The 16935-nt window shown below is 41.2% G+C and overlaps 2 long non-coding RNA genes across 3 annotated transcripts in view; one reads left to right on the top strand and one right to left on the bottom strand.

The window, feature by feature from the left end:
• Positions 1–4956: 4956 nt before the first annotated feature.
• On the bottom strand, positions 4957–16647 carry LOC309339400. Its single transcript, XR_014155304.1, has 3 exons — positions 16514–16647; positions 15456–15760; positions 4957–5116 (listed from the first exon to the last, which is right to left on the bottom strand). It is a non-coding gene; the product is annotated as an uncharacterized lncRNA (long non-coding RNA).
• LOC309339417 overlaps positions 15674–16935 on the top strand; it is a 64866-nt gene continuing 63604 nt past the window's right edge. For both annotated transcript variants that reach the window (XR_014155322.1, XR_014155323.1), the window contains exons 1-2: positions 15674–15795; positions 16573–16640. This is a non-coding gene — a long non-coding RNA (uncharacterized lncRNA). The remainder of the gene's footprint in view (positions 15796–16572; positions 16641–16935) is intronic.

A 16935-nucleotide genomic window follows, 5' to 3' on the forward strand; every position in this document is an offset into this window, starting at 1 on the left:
GCATATCTACTAGACCTTTTTCGCTCTGTTGGCTTTGCCTGACCTGTTCTCGGAAAACAGTCGATGCTTAGGAAGTTCTGATTTTCAATGACAAAATGAACCCTGCATGCTGATTGACAGCATATGTCTGGAAACAAAGTTGCATTTATTGCCAAGAGAAAGAGACTGGGAAAGAGAGAGGTTTCTTCTTCTTCTAACAATGGAAAATATGCGTGAGATATACATTTTGTGGGGCCATACAAAATATTCTTTGTCAATGAGAGTTAATCGTATATGCTCCTGGCCATGCCAAGCCACTTTCCTTCTTCACATGTTTAATTACTGCCAGTCCCTTTCCATTACTAATATTCCTACCTAGCCTCCATTTAAGAAACCCACTTCCATTATGTCAAAGTATCAAAGAGAGAATTCTAAGCAGGCTAGAGGAAAGAAATGCAATAACCTTTTGTTTTTCTATTAGTTTTCTTTTAATTGAGATTTATAATATTAACAGTAGAATATCTTTAATCTTTTACTCCTCCAAGACTTCTTTTGAAATCTGGGTTATTGTTTAATCAGGCTCTGTAGGAACACAAAAGACATGGCTGAGAATCTGACCTATGGGGTTATTTCCATTATTTCAGACCTAGCTTACTAGTTACTTGGCTGCTGCATCTTCCTCCTACACTCACCCAACTTTCCTCTGGGTTTGGTTTCTTAAATGAACAGTTTGACCCAGGGAAGTATTAAAGCAATCATTTTGTTATGCCCTGGGGCTTTTCAGTCATAATGAGTGTGGCTGAAACAGGCACCACAGAGGAGGCTGAAACTTGAATGATCTTAACGTATAAGCCTATACATCTATAATGCAGGAAAATCAAGGAAGAACTGACTGCTAAAATGTGAGAGAAGGAAGGATCGCTGATCCCTTTGGGGTAAGAAAAATGCTGTGAAAAGGGATTGAAAATCTACTCATGTGGAAAGCCTTGTTTCGTAGCCAGAGGTGACTGAGATAAATGATCACTGAGGGTTAATGCTGTCCATTGAATAAACTTTCTGGGAAGAAACTTTATTTATTACATTAATATCCCACCTTCCTACCACACAGAGTTCTCCGGGAGAGTAAAACCCCACCCAAAGCAGATCCATCCAGTCTAGGCAACCACCCACTAACAGTGAATTAAGCTTCAGTTTATTGACTCTCATCCAGCCTATTATCAAGGTCAGACATTGGTCTAACAGACTCTTATCTACAGGCACAAAAAACATTGATGCACAGGTACCCTACCCCTCATCATGGAACGCCTAGACCTGACCCTTTGCAAGTTTCTAGCTGTCTGCAGCTGTTGACCAAGCATTACTCTTCCATCTTAACAGCAAAGATGAAGGAAAAGGTGGAGGAACCATGCTAGCCCTTGTTTGGAAGTGAAAGCCCGAGGGATGACTTCCCATTTAGTAGAATTGCTATGGCCAATGACATTGAACCTGTCAGCACATCTGCAAACTGGAGACACTGTTGTGATGCCACATACATGCTGCAATGCTCTATAGGTATGCATGTGGTATCATGCATGCTCTTCTACCTGTAACTGCCCCATAACCCCCCCTCCCAATACTTTTAAAATGCTTTGTGTTAGCTAATGGAACAGTGGGGAGGCAGGGAGATGAAACCTTGTGGGTGCTGAGGGTGTGTTCGTAGATACCCTAATGACGCCCGTTGCGGTAGAGGGCGGTTTGTGTTTTTGCCTCTATGTTTAGAAGATAAGTAATACTAAAAAACTAGCAACACAATATAATGGACCAAGTATAGAAGCTTCTAAGCTTCCCAGAACACTGTTCAGTGACCTGAATTAAGAACAGAATTTGATGAGCTGGTGGATCTTGGAAACTGTGACTCAGAAACACCTGAAGGAAGATTCCATCCTCTTTCTTCCAGGGATTACAGATTGGGAACAATCAGGGCTGCACACTTTGCATTTAAACAAACACAGACCATCCAAATTCAGGTTTAAGGGAAGCCAAACTCTGCAATGTGAATAAAAAAATTCAGATTAATCTCCTCTTTGTATACTTCTTTAGCATTACTTCTTTTGTTTCCCTTGCTTGCTACAAGTTTGCACAACTGTAACAAGCGTTTAGGCTCCTTCCTCTTGGGGATCCTTTGTATGAGTCTTATTATATTATTTGAAAGTTTTACTGTTCTTGAGGGAACAGTAGGGACGAGGGAGAAATTAATTCAGTTTGCATTCGGGTGCAAACACATCCAATTCACACTTCACGTACCAATGTGCAAATTGAAACACAGCTCCCCTTTGAAATTTGCATTTCTCTGAATATTGTGATGGCATTTTGCCAGCAAAAATGTGTACAAAATAGGGGGAAAGCATATATCAGGAGGAAGTGTGCACAAAAACGCAATAACAATGTCATACATGGATATATAAGGAAAAATGCAAGCAAACGTGCATACAATTTATCGTGTGGACTTCTTTCTTTTGAAAAGAAGTTTGCAAATGGATTAAGAAATGAAGTGAACTGAATTTAAGACTGGTAAAGTGAAAAACTGAGAGAAAGCAAAACTGACAGATTTATCCAGGAAACAGGGGAGGGGGTCTCTAAATGCTGCTCTCAGGTCCTAGTGAGATGTTCACAGGATACATAGTCTACAGTTACACACCTAGGTTTCTCCTCCGCCAACTTAATTACAAGCAGTGGGGCGTGACCCCCCCAACATGATCAGAAACTTCCCTTGAGGTAGGAACCTTTTTTTAAAAGTCCCCGTTATCTCTTAGCCACATGCATTGGGGAGAGTTTCATTTCGATTGTGCTGGGGAGGGAAGAGATAAGCTTCTCCTCTCTCTGTAGTATTTATTTATTTTTCAGTAGTAATTTATAAGAGTATTTGGAAACCAGCTCATGAAAAATTTCATGGAAGGGTACAATAAAATAATCAACATAGATTTATAAAGGCCTAAAATACAGAAGACCTGGCCAACATTGAATCAAATTAGTGCATAGCTACAGGCCACATATCTAGCAAGTTGCAGCTGACAATGTGGTACCACTGATATGTATTTTATTTCTCATGAAGTATACAATTTAAAGAGTTTAATTTTTCTCTCTACCACCCCTCCATCCTTCATGCCCAGCTCTGTTGTAATCTAAGGCAGAGAGTCCAGGATGCTTGAGAATTCATGGCAGGAGATGGGGGGGGGGGGAATGCCTTCATCTGCTGGGAACATTTATGCCCGTAAATATCAATTAAAGGGCACAACATTCACATTGTATTCTCTTTTCCCAAATCCAGAACCTCCAGAGCATGTGGGCATAATGTTATGTGGTACGGATGAATGTATTCGCAATTTGATTGTACAGCTTTATATAGTAAGTGCTATAATAATATAGCATTACTATATATTACATAGTGTATGGTCTCAAATGCAGCAGTCCAGAGATCCACCCAGGGTGGAGAATGTGAAACAGATACATTTTCAACGGAAAGAATGCATGTTGGTGACCTGACGTTTATCAGTGACCCAAACTCTCAAAACCAAATCCTTCCTATCATGTCATCGAATGAGATGGATGGCTTTGTATTTATGGACTGTGAGTGATTTCTATTGAGACATAAAGGAGATTGTGGGACAGCTTTATTTTGTCTTAGGGTTAGAAGTTAATTACATACCACACACACACATTTCTTGTACGTCTTTCTTTCTTTCTTTCTTTCTTTCTTTCTTTCTTTCTTTCTTTCTCTGAACTTTAGAGCCCTGGCGACAGTAGAAAAGCAAGTCATATTTGTTCAGAAAAGGGGAATGGTGGGGAATAAGTTGGGTTCGTTACTGACTCTTAATTTTCTCTTCTTTCTTTTGACTAACAGCAGGCAAAACATAAACATGTTACAGGCCAGACTAAAAATATAAGATTAATTGAGAGTGTAGCCAAGCCACTGAATGGCAGGAAGACACTAAGAGTTATTTGCAGCAGTTGCTTAAAAGCATGGAATTCCCTTGTCTGTGGCAGTTATCAAAGTCCAAGCCTGATTATTTTTTGGCTAATACCTTGTTTGGTCTTTTTTCTAATGACTGGGGTAAAGCAGAGGAGGAGGAAGAGTGTTTGGAAATGCAATTGAAATAATTGGCCTGAACATCCCATCTTCTCTGTCTTTTTCTAAAAGTTTAAAAAGGTCCACTACTGGTCTCTGCAAAATCCTGAAGCAAGCTGTTTTTTGTTGGAACCAGCCCTAAATACAGCAGTGTGACTTGAGGAAGTTTGATTTGAGAAAAATCCATGTTTTCACCCAGACCCTAATGTCAGAGTGCATGGAATTTGGTTTGCACAAAGGAAAACTTGTTATGTCAGAATTATTATGTGAAAAAATATGCTTCATTTGCTTGATCATTTCATGAAACATGGAAATGTTCCCTGGGTGATTTTGCAAAACAGTATAGCAGATGTTGAAGTCATGATTACTAAGTGTCCTGTGCTCTTGTACATTCAGAAACAGCTGCCATACCTGCTCATATTAGGCGAATGCGAGAAAAGCTTTCCACGTAGCATAAAAACACTGCTTGTTGACATATGGCCTGATCCTATGCAGTGCCACTCTGTGAAATAAGCACATAGGCTTAAGCATGGAGGATTTCGTGGCGGACATTACAGTGTTGCAAGGCAATGGCGGATGTTACTTTGTCCTGTTCTGGTTCTGAACATGAGGCACAGTGCAGCAAGGGGGGGGGCATCGCAGCACCACGGACAGCTCCTAATGAACAGCTTGATCTGACATCATCTGGGACCAGGCTGAAGCCTTTTATGCATCGACATCTGAAACCCATTCTCAGGCTCTGCCCCCTTCCTTGAAAAACGGCAGTCCTTCAAGAGGCAGGCTTCTAGTCGGGAGCCCAGCACCCCATTGTCCTTCTAGGTATTTGTGCCAGGCACATTGCTTACCTTGTGCACTAGCTCTATAGAGTGTGATGCCCTTGGAGGCAAGTATTCTGGCATCTCACCGACGTGGTTTCAGGGCCTGCACTCTTTCATCCAGGTTCAGGAGTTGTGTGGGATGGTTCCTCAGGCTTGTCCTAGCCAATGTGATGTTCAGTGTCAGGGACAAAACAAATGGTAGCTGCAGGTCATCCTAGAAACGGGGACCCAAGGTGTTACATTCATGGCACAATATGAACCTTATCTACTCAGAAGTATCCCCTAGCCACTAGTCGATTCAGTGGGGCTTTCTTCCTGGTAAGTACAGCCTGGATGGCAGCCTTAGTTCCAAACACTTGAATCCTGACTCTCCATGAGATGTCCATCAATGAAAAGGAGTGTGCTTTTATGTTTCAAAATAATGGTGGGAATAAATGGGGCTTATGTCCTCTTATTTTACTTTTGCTCCCCTTTGCTATGCCCTGCTCACAGAGTTTGCTTCGAGTCTTCAGACTGTTTGTATAAGCACCTTGTTAAAACATGATAAAGTTGGTTCCCAGTCAGCCATTTCTGAACAATTTGTTTTCAATCGGTTATGATGACAGGGAAATCAAAATATTTCCTGACCAGGAGGGTGGTTAGTTTATCATACCACCAAAACATTACATTTCAAAGTAAGATCAACTGCATTCCTAATTAATCTGAATGCCCTTTCCTCAAACAGTCTGCAGTGTTGTTTGCTCTCTGGTTTAAGGAAGCTGGCAACTGGGTCATTATTGGATTACCCTCTTACGTTCACTTTTAATTAACATTTGGAGGAAATCTGATAACAGTGGAAGAAAAAGCTGCCATTATATGAGCCACTGAACTGCTTAGTTTCTTATCTATAATAGCTGTGTTTGGGTTGTTTGGGTTCTCTCTCTCTCTCTGTATGTATGTATGTATGTATGTATATATATATATTCCAGATTTCCCCCACTATGGAAAAATAGAGGAAAAGGGAATTTGTCCTTTGATTAAATGTAGGCCGTTTCATTGCCGACAAAAACATTGTTTTGTTATTTTTTTTTAAAAGTATCTAATTTATATTCATTCATAGTATTTTACAGCCCATTCAAAAGCAAAGAAAAATAATGAAATAAGAAAGCTTGTGCTAAGTTAACCACTTTGCCTCTAAGGTAACTTAGCCTGGTAGAAGCCAACTTACTAGGGAAGTACTTGAAGGACTGAGGGTAACACTATTCAATTTTTGAAGGCCAGACTTTTCCCATTGTTGTTAAAAATAAAATAGACTATCATGGTGTGAGCCCTTTGTGCAACATAAGGAAAGGTTCAACGGATATGAAACTTGGTCAGAGCTGCAATTGAAGGTTTCATGTGCCCATGGACGTATACTGCTATGCTATGCTATGCTATGGCACATAGAGCTCTGGGACAGAATCACATAGTTGCCTGCAGACTTGTACCACTTGATTGCAGCTTTTGGCCACAAACCAGATTGGAGCATATGTGCAGAGTCCTTTTTTGTATGTCCTCCTCAACAGCTAGCCCCATTTCCACTAGGGTAGTTGCCTGGGTCAAATCTGGCCTTTGAGAGGTACTCCTTTCCATTAGCAGCCCCTTTAAAAATTGTATTGGGAGTGACATCTGTGGACCTGCAGAACCCTCCTCAAACGACTTTCTGACAGAACTAATTGTCAGTCAGGGTGACAGGAAACTACCTTGAGTGTCACCTCCCCCTCCATAGTAAAGGTAAAGGTAAATATAAACGTAAACGTAAAGGTACCCCTGACCATTAGGTCCAGTTGTGACCGACTCTGGGGTTGCGGTGCTCATCTCGCTTTATTGGCCGTGGGAGCCAGCGTACAGCTTCTGGGTCATGTGGCCAGCATGACTAAGCTGCTTCTGGCAAACCAGTGCAGCACACGGAAACGCCGTTTACCTTCTTGCCAGAGTGGTACCTATTTATCTACTTGCACTTTGACGTGTTTTCGAACTGCTAGGTTGGCAGGAGCTGGGACCAAGCAACAGGAGCTCACCCCGTCGCAGGGATTCGAACCACGACCTTCTGATCGGCAAGTCCTACGCTCTGTGGTTTAACCCACAGCACCACCCGCGCCCCCCCATAGCATGCTATAAAAACAACTCTTGCACCAGGCATCTCAACTTCGTTTTATATTCTGAAGAGAACTTCTGATAGATAATCAGTCTCAACTTACTCTATGCCTTGAGATTATATCCAAAATCCCCAAGGATTGTGCCTGCCAAGAAGGATGCTGGGTTCCTGATGAAAGATCTGAAGCTCCCACAGAGTGGAAAGAAATTGGAAGGGGCCTCCATGTTCACTGTGTTTTTCTCCTTCAAGAATTAAACTTGGATAACAAGATCCTGTGACTGGATCTCCAAACACGACATCTTCCCACTGCCAAAAATAGGGAGAGGAGTGAGACCCTGCCAGCCAATTTGTTACCAGGCCATGTAATAAATCAGTGTTTTAGTGTGGCAGCGCCTGCACTTTGGAATTCCCTGCTTCTTGACACCAGGCAGGAGGAGTCTCTGCTGTACTTTCTTCAGGGCCTGCTTAAAACATTATTGTTTAGGCAAGTCTATCCAGACACCTAGATATTGGTGTGCTTTAATCTCTTTTTAGTTTACTGTTGATTTTAATTACCGTATTTACACAAATGTAAGGCAGACAAATGTTGGGTAAATTGCTTTGTGAAAATTAGGGTGCACATTAGATTTGATGGTGCATTTACATTCGCCAGCAAATACTTATTTGGTTTCAAGGTTTTGAAAAGGGAGGTGTTAATTAGATTGGATGGGACATTAGATTCACATAAATACGGTAACTTTTGTTTATAATTACTTGCTTTTAACTGTTTTTATTGATAATTTTAGTATTTCTTGTAAACTACTTAGAGGTTTTCTTGTAGTCAAGTGGTATATAAATATTGTTAAATAAGTGAAATAAGAAGAGAATGGCTGAAATCAAAACAGGTAGGGTTTTTTTATATATATAAAAAACACTTGTCCTGGTAGACTTTGAAGACCCAGTATCACTGTAGAGAGGCACCCCTGCTCCCATGGACAGAGGGAGTGCGAGGAGCAATATCCAAGGCATATTCTTCTGCCACCCAGCTCTCTTGGCATATTGACTGCTCATTTGTATATGAGCTGTATCCAGGGGCGCCGACTTATAAAAAATATTGGGGGGGGGGCAGGGGCCCATACCGACTTATAAAAAATATTGGGGGGCCCCAAGACCTCCAAACCACTGCTGCTGGGGGAACGAAAGGGGCGAGCCCCGGGCTGCCCCGACCTTAAGTGAACCTGTGAGGGCCCGCCCTTTGCGGCAGCCGATTGGCTGCCGCCGTGGGCGGTGAATATTAATGAGCTAGGGGGAATCCCCGCTTCTCGCGGGGCTGACGCCAGCCCCGCGAGATTGTTGATGGGTCGAGAGCCCGCAACCCCACCCCCTCTCTAGATCGGGAGTGGCTTTGTTTTAACTCATTACTGAATGTATTTTAAAAGGTAACTATCGTCAAACAAGGAAAATAAAAAATACCAACATAATTTTGTGATTTTACAAAGCATAATATAACTAATAATTTTCTTAAATTATTGGGGGGGCAGAGCCCCCCCAAATGAATTTTTGAGGGGGCTCGGGCCCCCTCAGGCCCCATGGAGTCGGCGCCTATGGCTGTATCTTTTTTGATCTGAGCAGGATACCGTTTGTCATGTCCTGATTTGCCAGGTGCCATCCGAAGGCAAAGTGAATCGCAAAAAATTCAACCCGGGATGAATAAAGCCTTTTGTTTCCTCAAAGGATTTTCAAAAAGTGACCTTTACTCTCAGATGTGGACAGCTCTTGTCATTTCAATTCCAGCAATTACGTTAATGTGCCAAGGGAAGCTGAGTCTCAACGTGAAACAAATATTCTCCAGTACACATGAATAGCCTGTTAAGTCACACTTCCGTTCCGCCACCGGTGACTCAAACAGAACACACAATATTGCATATTTGTAATTGTCTAAGTGAAACGAGATTGTGGGCATCCTCTTCAGTGAAATCCATCAAACGTTTATTGATGCAATAAAACGGAGAGCAGGATAGAGAGAGAAAGGAAGAAGGGATTAAATGCCCATATGCAACAATGAATTCTCCCTCTCCTGAATTCTAAATCTATATTATACTGCACATGTTTATGTCATATTAATGTCACTGTGTCTTGTCAACTTCATAATGCACACGGCTGCCACATTTATGCTGGTTCTCTGTTCACCATGCATGGTTTTGCATGAATTGTCCACACACATGAGAAACAGCCACCATTTTGTATATTACTGTAAAAAATCTCAGTATGGGTTCAGCAGTGTGGTGCAGTACTTCAGTTTCTCCCCAAGGCAAAGGAACCAGATAGCCTGCTTGCTAGGAAGGAGTAGAAGGCTATTGGCTGTCCAAATGACTATAAAACAGTCTGAGAGATGTTCATTGGATCTTTTACAATATCGTGCAGGAAGCAGATACGCCTTCTGGACAGCAGAGTGCTTCTTCTGTGCCCCTAAAAAGAGATGCCCTGCTTGGCAGTGCCATCACCCTATGAAGTTTGAGGAACAGCAGCACACTTTCTCTTTGGTGGCCCCCAAGTTGTGCCCTGTTGTTGTATACATTCCACTAGTGGCTCAAGAAACAACTTTTTCCACCTGTCATTGGGGGCAGAAGATGAGAATCAGATTAATTTCCTCGCTTTGTAGTGCCTTTTTGTTTTGTTAAACATTGCTTTTAAAAAACACATATGAAGTTTTCAACTACAGTCAGGCCTTGGATCTCAAATGCCTTGGCTCCCGAAGAAATCAGCTCCTGAATGATCGAAACCCGGAAGTGAGTGTTCCGGTTTCCGAACGATTTTCAGAAGCCAAATGTCTGGTGTGGCTTCTGATTGGCTGAAGAATGCTCCAGCAGCCAATTGGAAGCTGCACCTTGGTTTTTGAACAGTTCCGGGAGTCGAACAGACTCCCGGAATGCATTTTGTTTGAGAACCAAGGTACCACTGTATTTTTAAAATCTCCCCTTGCTATGTTTTAACAACAACAACAACAACAACAACAACAACAACAACAACAACAACATCCAGAGCTCTGCAGGCAGCATTTGGGACAGCTTCACTTCTTGGAAAGTCCATTGGGCTAGAGAAACACAGAGATGCAGGAAAGGTAGACCTGTGTTGGTACAGAATCAATAGAGCAACAGAGTGACACAAAGCTTTTGTGGACCCATGATCTAACTTGAGGAGCGGGGGAGATTCTTGCATTTGGAATTGGCAGAAGGGAAAGTACACTGAAGTGTCCCAATTTGCTTTAGTATTTGGCTCCTACAAAGAGCCAATGCACACCCCATGTAATTATTAGTATAAATAAATGAATCCACATGCTTTTAGGTGTCCATTTGAAAAAAGAAAAAACAATTATGTGTACGCCTTAAAAAGTAATAATATGTGAAGCGATTTTCAGTGCACCAGTGCAGACTTTAAAGACTGCATCTGTTCAAAGGACCCAGAAATGTGCATCCAACAAATCATTAAAATGCAATGAGTATTAAATCTCTTTGGAGAGAAAGTGACAGAGCTTTCCCATTTGGAGATCTTCCTGGGAGGCAATATAATTTCCCCATTCCTTTTGAAATGGGAGAAAGGTTCCTTTCTGGGCCCTGGTATGATCTTCCTTCATCTCCAAATGCCTGGTGTGATTGGAAAAAAGTGTAAAGCATGCATAACTTTCAAATGATGCATATGAATGAAGTGCTAAAGCAGGCTTCTGCTTTACTCTGGCTACTCATTCCCGAACAGGTGCCAAAAAGAGCTGGGGAGCTCATATTTGAGTAAGCTGGAAAAAAAAATCTCATCCAAGACAAGTAGACCTCACTTTGTATTTATTATTTCCCTACGCTAGTCCACCTCTTTAGTCAACATGTAATAGCCAAGTCTAACAGTCTGCATTTTGACATATTTACAGAGAAGATTGGCAGCCAAATCAACCTTGCTATCTCCCCATCCCAAGATGGAATGACAAAAAGCTCATCGAACAGAGGCAGTTAGTTTGATCTGGGAATGGAGAAGGCCAGGATCTTACACATTTTGCAGATATAGTCAGCTCCGGTTTATAAGTAATTCCTGACACGCAAGCAACACATAATTTGCCTGAATTATGTCCTTGTATACAGTGGGTGACTAAACTAAATTCTCATATAAATCTATGCTGTCTTTTCTAAAACCTTTTCAGTAAATGCAATGTCCTTGCTAGGAGTGGCCAAATTGATCAAACCTGAGCCCAAAATCCATGTAGTTTTTATTAGCAGGCTTCCGAGCAGTTTTATGTCCCATGTATTTCAATGGGAAAGACTTCAGCACATCCTTAACTCTCCTGTTGAAATTAATGGGGCTTAGAAGTGTGCAGCTAGTGGCCTATGTGGTCACAGGCCAAAGAAGGACAGCGCCTGCCATTCGTCTCCCTTCCTCAGCTGGCACCGTTCCCACCTTCAACCACACTTGCTGTTGCCACTTCTTGCTCTCTGCCTCCAGCCAGGCCTCTGATACACTACAGGGATTACATCTGGTCACTGAAAGCCAAGAGGAAATTTATTAGCACTGCCAGGAAGTCTGCTGGCTGGCCCGAAAATGATTTGTTTTCAGAAATTCTACAAAATGTTCCTTTTGTAACTTTTTTTTTTTGCTGTTGAATATTCTTCAGATATTGTTTCTGTGCCCAGATAGTCGCTGAGATATTGCTTCACTGTCCCTAGGTAGAAATAAGCTTCAGAGAGAGAGTGCTTATCTAGACTGGGTTCCTTTCAGCAAGAAGGGACACTGGAGAGCTGCAGCAGTTTTTCATGCTTGGATTTACTGTATTCAAAAATATGGAAGGTAAGCATGGCAGAGGCACATAGCACTCCTGTCCATAACAAATCCTGCCAAAATCAGACCCCCCAAATCAGAAGTCCTTTCCCAAGCTCTAAGCTGGCCCTCTGCTCTTTCTTAATTCACACATTAAGTAGGAGAAACACATTACAAAATTCAGAGAGGTCTGAATTTTAAAGGATTGGGGCACTTTTTCAGGAAGGGTGAATGTGGCAAATCTGCATAAAAATACAAGCTAAATTAATTTCCAGGTCATCCCTATGCCTTCAGCAAAAAAAGAAGAAGAAAAAGGGGCCTGGCCTCCCACAGGTGTTTCATTTCCTGGCCATTGCCTGTAATGTGCATGGAAAACTACCTTGTCCGATATACTCTCTTGGCTAAACTTCCAAACTTTTAAAAGTCTGGTGGCCTGAAAGTTCTTTCTTATTTACAGCTACAGGGCAGAACGAAGTGTGAACATTTTAAAACAATAACTTAAAGAAGCATTATTTAAATTGAGTATATTTCCTTAGCTTCAGCATCGTCTAGTTATTTAAGAACTGCTTAAGGTTTAATTTCTTCTGCAACATGCTTTCTTTTTCCATCTCACTGTTCATCATGGGTCAAAGTCTAAGTGCACATTTCAGCTGGATTGCACAGTTTAGGGGAAGCCTTCCCTTCATGCCATCTCTGGCAATTTCCAGGTGCTCTGGTGGGCTCTGATGTGGCTCTGTTTGAACCTGAAGCCTTGTGGCTTTGGACACCTTGATGAAAACACCTCTAAGCATTAGACTGCCAAATGCTCAGAGCGAAGGAGAGAAATTGGAACATGCTGGTTTTTTTATTGCATGCTTCTTCTCAGCAACCAGTATTCTCAGTTTTGGATGACAGGATTTTGGTTGACCCAATCAAGTTGATATTATATTCCTGTGTAAAGACTGGGATCCTAATCTGTGTTACCTTAGAAGTTTCTAGTAAGCTTGGGAAATCAGGAAGAAACTTCAGCCTCATAAAGGATAGGACAGCACATGAGCTTATTGTACTGCCAGTTTGATTCTTCCATGCATTAGTGTGCATTCTGAAGTGGTGGGAGCCATTCTCATTGGCTCCAGCCATACTCTAATGACTACAACATATTTTCCTCTCTTGTGGAACCAGCCTGAAAATGGGGAGAAGCTGAATGTTGCATACAACTGCAGAAGAATGTTGGACAAGCCCAATGCCATCATATACTGCCATAAGCAAAGAGAACAAAATGGCGCACACAGCCAGTGGTAGTGCACACTAGCTATTAGAGCTCCATTGTTTGGGAAGATGGAAGTCTCTGTGCTGACACTGCTAAAAATCAAATGCCAGAATAGTTTTGGTCTGCAATTGGGTTTACCCTTTCATACCTGCATCAGCTGAAATTTAGTATACTGAAATACAAAATTATACAAATGTATAATAATAATAATAATAATAATAATAATAATAATACAATCCCATTCATTTTTACTTAGAATGAAAGCTTAATGTATTAAATTGGGCTTACTCCCAATAAATATGTTCAGGACTGCAGCCTGAATGGTGCAGCAAGATCTTTTAAAGCATTTTCCATAGCAGGGAATTAGCATTTGGTTTCTGTTTCAGGCATGTGTGTATGTTTGACTGCGTACAATTAAGGATCCATTTCAGGAAGCAAAAAGCTGAAACTATTATTATTATTATTATTATTATTATTATTATTATTATTATTATATAATATTTTATATAATTATTATATTTTGTATGCAGGTCTCAGGACAATTCACAGGACAAAATCACAATATAAAAACAAAAAATACATAATAAAAACAAAAACAAGAACAACCCAGTAAACCCCACCAAACACATTTTGAAAGGGCATTGAATCGAAAACACATCTGTTTTATTATTATTTATTTTTAGGTTAATCCTCCTGTCTCACTATCTTCTCTTTCTTCTGTTGCACTTGCATTGTTTGCAATGTTAGTCACATTCAGAGTTTACCCATTGAAATTAATGGCTATAACTAACTAAGATCCATTAATTTCAATGGGTCTACTTCTGAGTAGAAGCTAATTTGAGTCAACCCGTTGTGAGTCTAAGAGGTACTGAAATGGAAGGACTGAGCTCCATAATTAGAGCTGTGTGACAATTACTTTGAACATTTTAGGAAGTCCCACCAACCCTATGCAAACTGGCAGGAAGTGACATATACACCCTCCTAACAGTGACTGGCCCAACTGGCTGGCAGTGCTTCCAGTCATGTAAAAAACCATTTTGGCTGTACCCTAAATCTGTAGTCAATGGGAACAGATCTACCAGCTTTTGATTACAATGGTGCTGGAAATGAACAGGTAGCTCTACCTAGTATTTAAAAAAACCTGTTTGCTTATATTACTGCATAATCTCCCCTAATCTCCACTTGAAGAAAGGAAAAAGAACACATCAGCAAACAGTATAATACAATTCTAAATGATTAATTTCTGATTCTGAGCTGTAACAGGAAGGGAGTTGAAGAGGACTGTGGCTGTGTGTGTGTGGGTGGACAAATATTATCTAGCACCTGCCCATGGGATGACCTTGCAATCAAACAGCATTAATCCTTGCTGTCCTGATTATAATATAGTTTGAAAAAATAACAGTAGTGTTGGAAGGTCATCTTTGGTAGTAGAATGAATAATGGTTGGCTTCAGCTGTACACCTGCAGCTGGTCGTTTCCTTTCAAATGTCAGAGTTCCTCTTCTTTCATGGGTGTCATAATGTGAAAGGTTGCAACAGCAGTGCTTTAACATACTGCAGTGCTTTGTAATGGACATTGGACTGACATTGTTTCCCCCCTCAAAATATTATAAATAATCAAATGCCAGAATCATTCATTTTTATAGATGGAATGTCATTTTTTAAATGATTGGCATGACGTAGGTTTTCTGGAATTATCCTTTGGGGCAGATCATGCAAAGTCATTAAAACTGGCTGTGCGTACAACTCCTTGGCCTTACTCGGTACTCTGCTAAAAGATCACACTAATTAATGGATCCCCCTAAGCCATTTGGTTACTGTATTCTGGCAGACATGTGTATGAAACTGCACAGACCAACAGAAGCCTAGGCAGGCAAAGTGATTAATTAAACACTTCATTGCAGGGATCACCAACCTATTGAGGCCTGTGGATGTTTTTGGATTTTTGAGGAAGTGCTGCTGGTCACTTCTATTCCTCATAGAGAGACAGAAAGAGTACACACACAAATTTAACTTTTCTAAAGGACCTTTATCAAAAGTGGTTATAGTAGAATTAATCAAAGTCTTGAAAAGCACATAGAGCTGGAAGAGGAAATAGTAATCCAAGTTACAGATAAATTCTTGTGGTTGTTATTACTACTACTACTACCCCAATCACTGCTACCACTACTGTTATATTATTTAATAAATTAATATAAATATGTTATGTTGGTCACATCTTCTAAAACACATTATCATCATCATCATTATAAAACACATCATCATCATCATCATCATCATCATCACCATCATGTCTTTCCCACAGATAAAACAGAACAAGCTAAAAACATAGAAAAGGTGTAATTAAACACTAATAGAATTAAAATAGTATAAAAAATCCATTAAACACAGGCAAAGCAAGCCCTTCAACCACCTTTGGCAGACTTATTGAAGCTCATGCCTATTAAAACACAAATAGTGTAATGTTAATTGGAGTGTGATGGACGGACTTTGGGTCTGCCTCCTGAAGACCTAGAAGCGATTAGACCCAGGTGGTGTGTCATCCATTCTGGAGGCAGTTAAAAGTTAGAGCCTGACAGTTAAACTGTCAGATGGAGCTTAGAAAGTGCCTAGGCAGCGCTTAGGCAGGGCAAACCAGATGACTAGCCTGAGGGGAAAGTAAAGACCCTAGAAGGGACTGGGAGTGCTTTACTGACTTAGCAGAATAAAACAGCCATTCTAGGAGGCAACAGTTTATTCAGAAGCAGGTTAAAGTGAGAGATTTAAGCAAAGTTTTTAATTATCTCTGTGAAAAGTTTTGACTGAAACACAATGTTGTTCCTTATCAGAGTCATCATTAAGCTGGAACCCTCAATGAGTGTGTTTAGATACCTCTCAAGTGTTACTGACGAAGAAATGTCTAAATCTTAAAATGCCCAAATCCAGTCATGTTAACTAGCTCCCTCCTTTCTTGAGGGAGGTTGCCACATGGAGTTCAGATAGCACTAGGCAAAGCACAAAATTTGAAGTAACAGAGCTTACAAATGTAACTTTGGTTACTACAGAATTCCCCAATCATGCAATACATAAATTGTGTGATTAGCTATTATGTGGTGCAAAGGTGGGTAGCCTCAGGCCCAGTATGGGTGTCAAATGTGGCCCCCGGCACATCTCTTTGGCCCTCAGGACTCTTCCCAGGCCATTCCCACCCCTAGGCCATTTTTCTCCCCAGGCTGTATCCCTCACCAGCACTGCATACCCTTCTTGAGTGCTTTTCTGTGGTAGGACTGTGTCCTTGAACTGTGACCATTTTAGTTATTTATTTCATAACATCTATACGCCGCTTGATTGTCAAAGAACCTCAAGGCCTCTTGCTTGCTTTGGAAGACGTTCTTAGAGGGTGTGTGCGTGCATGTAGAAACCTCTGACTTTGTGTGACCAGAATATAGCCTGCTGCACAGAACTAAGAATCACGTTCATTGCTATGCCAACTTTTGCCTTTGACTCCGCCCACTGCAGCCATGTGACCCTTGAAAGGTCCCCCCCCACAGGAGCATGGTCCTTGGGAACTTGTGAGAGTCAGAGGGTGTGAGTCATTTGCACTGTGGCATATGGAGAGGTGAGTTTTAAGGCAGGGTCTTGGAAACTCCTCCCTCCCTGCATGTCAATTAGCATGGGGGGGGGGGGGGCTTCCATTGGTGGAGGAGGCACTAACAGGAATTGCATGCTCCTCTTCTGTCTGGAACCAGTTGCTGCAAATTCAGATGGGGCACAAGCTTCTGCCCTTTCTCCTGCTTTTTAAAATTATTATTATAGAAAGCTATCTCTGTGGTATTACAGCTTAATGTGCATGACCACACATTTCCTCCTTATCTCTGTCTTTCTCTGACTCATCTCACATATATAGATGGTTT

This window comes from Podarcis erhardii (assembly GCF_964252035.2).
Source record: "Podarcis erhardii genome assembly, chromosome: 3".
Classification (NCBI taxonomy): domain Eukaryota; kingdom Metazoa; phylum Chordata; class Lepidosauria; order Squamata; family Lacertidae; genus Podarcis; species Podarcis erhardii.